The sequence below is a fragment of the Calypte anna genome, chromosome 7, assembly GCF_003957555.1.
Source record: "Calypte anna isolate BGI_N300 chromosome 7, bCalAnn1_v1.p, whole genome shotgun sequence".
In the NCBI taxonomy this organism is placed as follows: domain Eukaryota; kingdom Metazoa; phylum Chordata; class Aves; order Apodiformes; family Trochilidae; genus Calypte; species Calypte anna.
The window spans coordinates 28,997,248-29,004,198 of NC_044253.1; positions in this window are offsets into that span (position 1 = coordinate 28,997,248).

Below are 6,951 nucleotides of genomic sequence, written 5' to 3' on the forward strand. Positions count from 1 at the left end.
CTTCTCTTCAACCACATGAAGTGGTTGGCCTAGCCAGGGATGCAGTTTGGTCACATAGCAGAGTCCAGATGCTAAGGTGGGGTGGAGGTCTTTTTCCCCTCTGTTCAGAGCTTTCTCTGTGTGCTACAGAGGAAAGTTGTTTTGTCTGAGCATGGGATTTGGTCTGCCACCTTTGGAGGGCAGATAAAAGTGAGATTCAGCAAGCAACCCTTGCAGCTAGAGACAGAGATGCCTTTTTAGCTGGCAGTCAGGGAGCTTCTTTTGCCTGCGATTCTGTGTCCATCTCCTCACCAGCTCCCACTAATTAGATCAGCTTGTCTTTCACCCAACTTCCAGACACTCATTTTCAATGCCTACATCTTCAGCTACCAATTAACACAGCATCAGCACTTTCAGACAGACCCCGGTAGCTGTAATGGCATTCAAATACTGTTTTGACCTGAATGAATTCTCTTTATTGGACAGTTACAGACTTATGGAGGCTACAATAATAATGGTAGTCTTTGTTCTGCTGATATAATTTAACAGTGATGTACTGAGAACAAACGGGGTTACAAGGCAGTCCGTATGCTCAAATATTCACCACAGATGATTTTAAAATCTTCAAGAAATCATTACAGCTGAAGCTGAAACGTACAATGTATGATTACATGCTCACTTCTAACAGCAAAGCTTGTCCCTTGCTATGGGAAGCAGGTAACACCAGAGTAGAATTTATTTTTAAGCAGCATGTGGTATAAATAGCAATCTTCTGCAGGTTTGCTATTAGAAACATCACTAGAGACTCAGCTGCAGTTTGAAGGACTTGGTGAAGCAATGTTTTGAGAAGAGATTGTAGTTTAGCACATAAAATATTTAGATAAGGCACTAAAGACATTGTGCTCAGTTTCCTAAAAATGCAGAGGGCACCTTAGAGTGTGTTATTAACCTGTTAGAAGTTCAGCAGTGGCAGGACAGAAGAACAGAAGCAAGAAGGATGGAAAGATTATGTTGGGTAAAAAGATTTTGTAGGAAGAGCTCCAAAGCCTGGGTCTGGAGAAGAGTGAATGCAGAAAAAGCTGGTGACTTAATAGGAAAGGATTCCCAGTCATTACTGTACAAATGGAGACTGCCTGAAAGGCTTATTCAAGTTGCTGAGGGCAGAAATGTCTCAGACAACAGGATGCCTTAGGGGAGCTGAGAGGCTAAAGGAACCAATAAACAAAATGGGAATTGGGAATGGATTGACAATTTTTCATCTTTTCTTGCAGCCAAGTAATCATTGCCTTGAGAAAGCCAACTTGAAAGCTGAGGGTAGGCTTAGTTTGTTGCTGAGTACCAGCCTTCCAGCCATGGGCTGCAGTTAACTCTCTCTTCCTCAGAAGCAAATAGTGACTGCAACCTTGGGGGCTTCCTGCACATTAGGTGTACTTTAAAAATTAAATCATAGAATCATAAAATCACAAACTGTTAGGGGTTGGAAGGGACCTCAAGAGATCATCAAGTCCAACCCCCCCTGCCAAAGCAGAATAACCTAGGGCAGGCCACACAGGAATTCATCCAGGTGGGGTTTGAGTCTCCAGAGAAGGAGCCTCCACAACCTTCCTGGGCAGCCTGTGCCAGTGCTGTCACCCTCATAGTAAAGAAGTGTAGAGGAAGGCAGAGGAAGGCAAAGCAAAGGAACAGCTAAGGCAATGGAGAAGACCTATAGATGCAGTAAGGATCCTTTCCTCCTAAACCTCATCTTTGTTTCTTTATGCTCTCTTGTGCCCCACACCCTCCAAGAATCAGTGGGGCTTCTTTTCTTTCACTTTTGAAGAACAGTTCACTGCCTCTCTGAGCAAGCCTAGCTACAAGTCTAATTATTTCCTGGTGTGTCTCTGCATTTACTGATACCTGCCGGCCCTGTGTTTGACTCGAGCACATGCCCCAGCTCTCCTCCTCCACATTGTGATGTAGCTCTTTAAAATTTCCTGAGATGTTTTAGACTCCCCTGCAAGGTAACTTTCAGGCCTCAAGGTTTCATGCCAACACGCTCACCTTTGCTTTCAGAGCAGTGTATGATGGCTCTACCATTTTATTTTTGGTTATTCTTTTATTCAAACTACTCATGCAATGTGTATCATTTCAGTGACCCTAGAGGCTTACACACAGCTTACAATGAACTGAGATGTGCTTCCAACTTCTGCCCCTTGTATTCTGACAAAGAACCCCAGAGGCAAGGCTGTGTGACTCTTGGAAGAATGTGTGAGGCAAAGTTCAAAGGGAAGGAGCTTGTATAATAGTTACTCCTTTCCCATTTCCACAGTTTAGCTTTGTCTTTCCATATTGAAATTCAATCTGCAATCAGGGACTGAGAGACTTCATCTTAGAAGCAGCTTTTGCTTAAGGTAATAGGAGAAATTTAAATTGGCTGTTTGTTTATGCTTCTGGACACTAAGAATACAGGCAATTGTTATTCCAAATAGTCATTAAATACATTGAAGGTTTCTTTTTATAGTGTCTTCTTTAATTGAAGATTATCCAACATGCAAAGGATTGCTTCACTGGCACTTCTGGATGTTATGAGGCTTTTGATTTGTTTCAGTGCTTGACAGCTTCTTAGCCCTCATCCCTTCCCCATCTAAGTCCTAATCATAAGAGCCCTAAGAGTAGGTAGTTTCAACTACCTAGAGTTGAAAGAGTAGTAGGTAGTTTCAACTATGGCTGGCAGTCTCTAAACAAAATATGTTCTGTACACAGATGGAACATGTACTTTTAGTAATTATGGTTCCCCAGATAAGTGCCTTTGAAAGTAACATGGTGGTGCACTACTCCTTAAATTCATCAGTGTGTGCAGCCTGGAAACACCTTCAAGAACACAAGAGGGGAGAAGACTGTATTATAAATGCCTAACAAAAAGATACCCATTTATCTCCTACTTCTGCATTTACTAAGGTAATTACTTCATTTTAAAAAATGTGTAAAGCTCTTTCCTCTGTATTCTTTAAATGCCTACCACCTCTCTTGCTTGGTCATTGAATGCTGTGTGCTTTGACTGAAATGGCAACGTAAAAAGCTCATGTTCACTTTCCAGTTGGAATTCTAAGGCTTGAATTTTTTCTAACCAAGCTTTCAGCTGTCAGTTGAGGGTCAAACCACTGCAGATAAAAGCTTTCAAACTTCCAAACACACAATTAAGAGATTGGATGGGGTGCTGATGGAAGAGAGAACTAATCAGTAGCACTGTGAGTAGGGTTCCATTTGAGGGGTAGGGGCAGCAAAAGTTTTCAGTGATGACTCTTTGCATTTTTGAGCCAGGCCCATTGGTGTGGAGCTTTGGAGCCGTATCAAGCAACAGTGGGAGAGCTGCCATGGGGTGGAATATTTGAGGGTTTTGGCACTAAAGCAGAAGCGTAGTGCAATTGTTGCTGGTGCTGTGGGTAGGGATCCATGTGAGGGTTAGGGACAGCAAAAGTTTCAGTGGTGATTCTTGACATTTTTTTTACTAGGCCCATTTAAATGGAATTTTTGAGCCATATTGAGATATAGTGGAAGAGCAGCCGAGGGGTCGAATATTTGAGGTTTTTGGTACTAATTGGTGGTGCTGTGGGTAGGTTTTTATGTGAGGGTTAGGGCCAGCAAAAGTTTTCAGTGGTCACTCTGCATTTTTTTTCTAGGCCCATTTATATGGAATTTTTGAGAAATACTGAGCACCAGTGGAAAAGCTGCTGAGAGGTCAAATATTTGAGGGTTTTGGTATTAAAGCAAAGTTGTAGCCAGCTTGTTGGTGGTGCTCTGGGTAGGGGTCCATGTAAAAGTTAAAACACCACCAACAGTCTTGCTACAACTTTGCTTTAGTACCAAAAACCTCAAATATTCAACCCCTCAGCAGCACTCCCACTGATGCTCAGTATGGTTCCAAAATTCCATTTAAATGGGATTAGAAAAAAAATGCAAAGAGTCACCACTGAAAACTTTTGCTGTCCCTAACCCTCACATGGAACCCTACCCACAGCACCGGCAACCATCGTGCTACGCTTCTGCTTGAGTACCAAAAACCTCGGCCCTTCAACCCCAATGCAGCTCTCCCCCTGTTGCTCAGTACAACTCCAAAATTCCACACCAACAGGCCTGGAAAAAAAACGCCAAGAGTCACCAATGAAAACTTTTGCTGGCAATAACCCTCACATGGAACCCTACACACAGCACCAGCAACCATCGTGCTACGCTTCTGTTTTAGTACCAAAAACCTCGACAATTTGATTCCACAGTGGCTCTCCCACTATTCCTCAGTAAGGCTCCAAAATTCCACACCAACAGGCCTGGAAAAAAAACGCAGAGTCACCACTGTTGGGAAGAGTGCAGTGGACAACATGCAGATTAATATAACTGAAGTATTGCCATTTATTGAGAGTAACAGTAGCCCTTTTATACACCGTCTGTCTGATAACATAATATAAGCATATTGCTGACTGGTACCACATATTCTTTATATGCCACAAGGCACTATCTGGTTAAATACAATTGTTTATGTGCTGTCTATGTGATGCTTTCCCAACCTGTTATTCTTCTTTTCTGCTGCCAACTCCCTTATCTTTTGCCCGTAGCTGATCTTTTAGTAACCTTGCATCTGGGTCTCGAGGCCTTTAGCTCACTCTAGCTAAAGCTAAATAGTCAGGATTGCTCACATCTCTGTTTTCTTCCAAGAACTCTCCCAACAACCATCAGTTATGAGCCCTGTGGCCCACCCATACCTGTGAGCGGTGCCCCACAGTTCCCAGTTGCTTAGGATTTTATCTTCCAGGGTTTGAAATGAGGTACCTTAGCAGAGCTTTCTGGCAACCTAGAATGAAGTGATTTTTTTTTTTCCATGTGGTCTTTGAGGAAGATGCAGCAAGGCCAGTGGGGAGGTTCATCAGAGTGCTGGGGTCCAAGAAATGACACTGCTTGCTGGCCCGTACCCTTTTGTAGATGGACCCTCTGGCCTTAGGCATGCCATAGCACTGAATTGCTGTTTCACACACAGTGTGGACTTCTCATTACCTGTCTGTGAGGACCACCCTTGTCAGGTCACTGTTCAGTCCCCTGCATCATCGCAGCCTGCCTGAGCCCCTCTGTGTTCTCCTCCCAAGCCCAAGGTAATCCAATTCCTTTAGAAAAAGGGATGCACTTTGAGAAGCTTGGCAGCATATAAAGGGTCTCTGTGGGCTGTGGAGTTGGTGAGACCAGAGGTAGCTTGGGATTTTGAGCCCCTCAGGAGCTGTCCTGGGGAGCTTGGGAGAAGTGGGTATTGGGCTGTGACTTTTCCTTAAAGCAAGAGGGGAAGGGCCAGCCAAACTCTGCTTGGGTTTGCCACTATCTTGTCCTCACTTTCACTCTTCTGCACTCAGCAGTGCCCTCAGACAGAGAAACAGTGAGGCTTACTCCTAGAGATGCTCAGGTTGGTATGGTTTTCACAAAGCAATGAGAAGGAAAGGTGGGAAGGCATGCAGAGACTGCTGCCTGATTTTCTACTTTGGATCAACTTCGTGACCTTTGAATTTTTGTGCTGGAGATCAGCACAATTGCTTTGTTGAATTCCCTTTTGTATTTCTTTTAACCTAAGATGTGAATTAATTTTTTTTTCCTACCACAGGGCAAATTCTCCCAGATCCATCAAGGAAAACCCACAGAAGAAGGTAGGAGGGAAGGAAGGGTTATGATTCAAGACCAGATGTGGCAAGCCAGCCTGGTCAGAGAGTGGTTGGGGATCTCCACGTTTTGCCCCCCTTGCCACTGTTGCCCTGAGCATCCCTTTTGCATCTGCTCCAGTATTAGGCATGAACTGTTTATCAAGGGAGTAAAATCAAGTAATTAATTAGTGTAAGGCTAGTCCAGTGGTGAGCCTACATGTGTCCTAGGGTAGCCTCATGTCCTGGGGTCTTTTCCTTTGTGCCCTGCTTCCTGCTGTGCCAGGACCCCCAGTGGTGCTCTCAGGGAAGATGGGGCTTGGGAAGGGTTGAGCTCCTGGCTGCAGGAAGCAGAGCAATGATGGAAATGCACCAGACCCCTCTGAAGTGGCCTGGAGAAGCACCTAGGATTGGTGCAAGGAACTGACTGACCATGATATGGAGCCTGACAAATCAGTGGATTGAAAAATTAACAGTATGGACTCCATTTACAAGCTTTTGGCACCTATAAGGCTGCAAAACAGTGCATGGCCCCAGCTGGGAGGTGCTGAGGGCTCCTGGTCCAGCAAGAGGTGGGCTTTGGAGAGGGCCCTCATCACCGGGGTCTGCTGACAGACCCCTGGTGTTCAGCTACTTTTGTCTTACCCCTTTATTATATTGTGTATGTGCATAAAATGTCTGTTTTTGTGGCAGTGTCTCATTTTCCGCTATGTGATTTCATTGTATTGCTGTTGGCAAACAGATGATGCCAAGGAGAAAAGAAGATGTCCTGAAACTCATTCCCTGCATTTGGTTACATATTAAGAGGCAATTTGCTTTGTGTAGTGCCGCTGGTTTGTTTTGACCTGAAACAGCATCTCTCCATTTCCCTCTTGACTGAACAAGTATTTGAAAAAGCTTTCTTGTGGCTTAGCCCTGAGCTTGGTTGCTCGGGGCTTTGGCTGAAGGAGGTGGACCCACTGAGCTTGGCCCAACAGTGATGGTGGTCAGAACATATTTAAAAAGGAGGTAGGAAAGCCCAAATCAGTTGGAGTTGGAGAGAGAAGTGGGATTATCTGGAACAACTCTGCAGACACTGGGGTCAGTGAAGGAGGGAGAGGAGGTGCTCCAAGTGCTGGAGCAGAGGTTCCCCTGCACCCTGTGGTGAGGTCAGGGGGAAGTCAGGCTCTTCCCCAGCAGCCTGTGGAGGTCTGCGGGGGGGCAAATATCCACCTGCAGTCCCTAGAGGTTAACGGTGGAGTCCATACTCACTTGCAGCCCTTGGGGAACCCCACACAGAGGAGGCTGTGACCTACATCCCCCATCATCTCCCAAGTCCCCT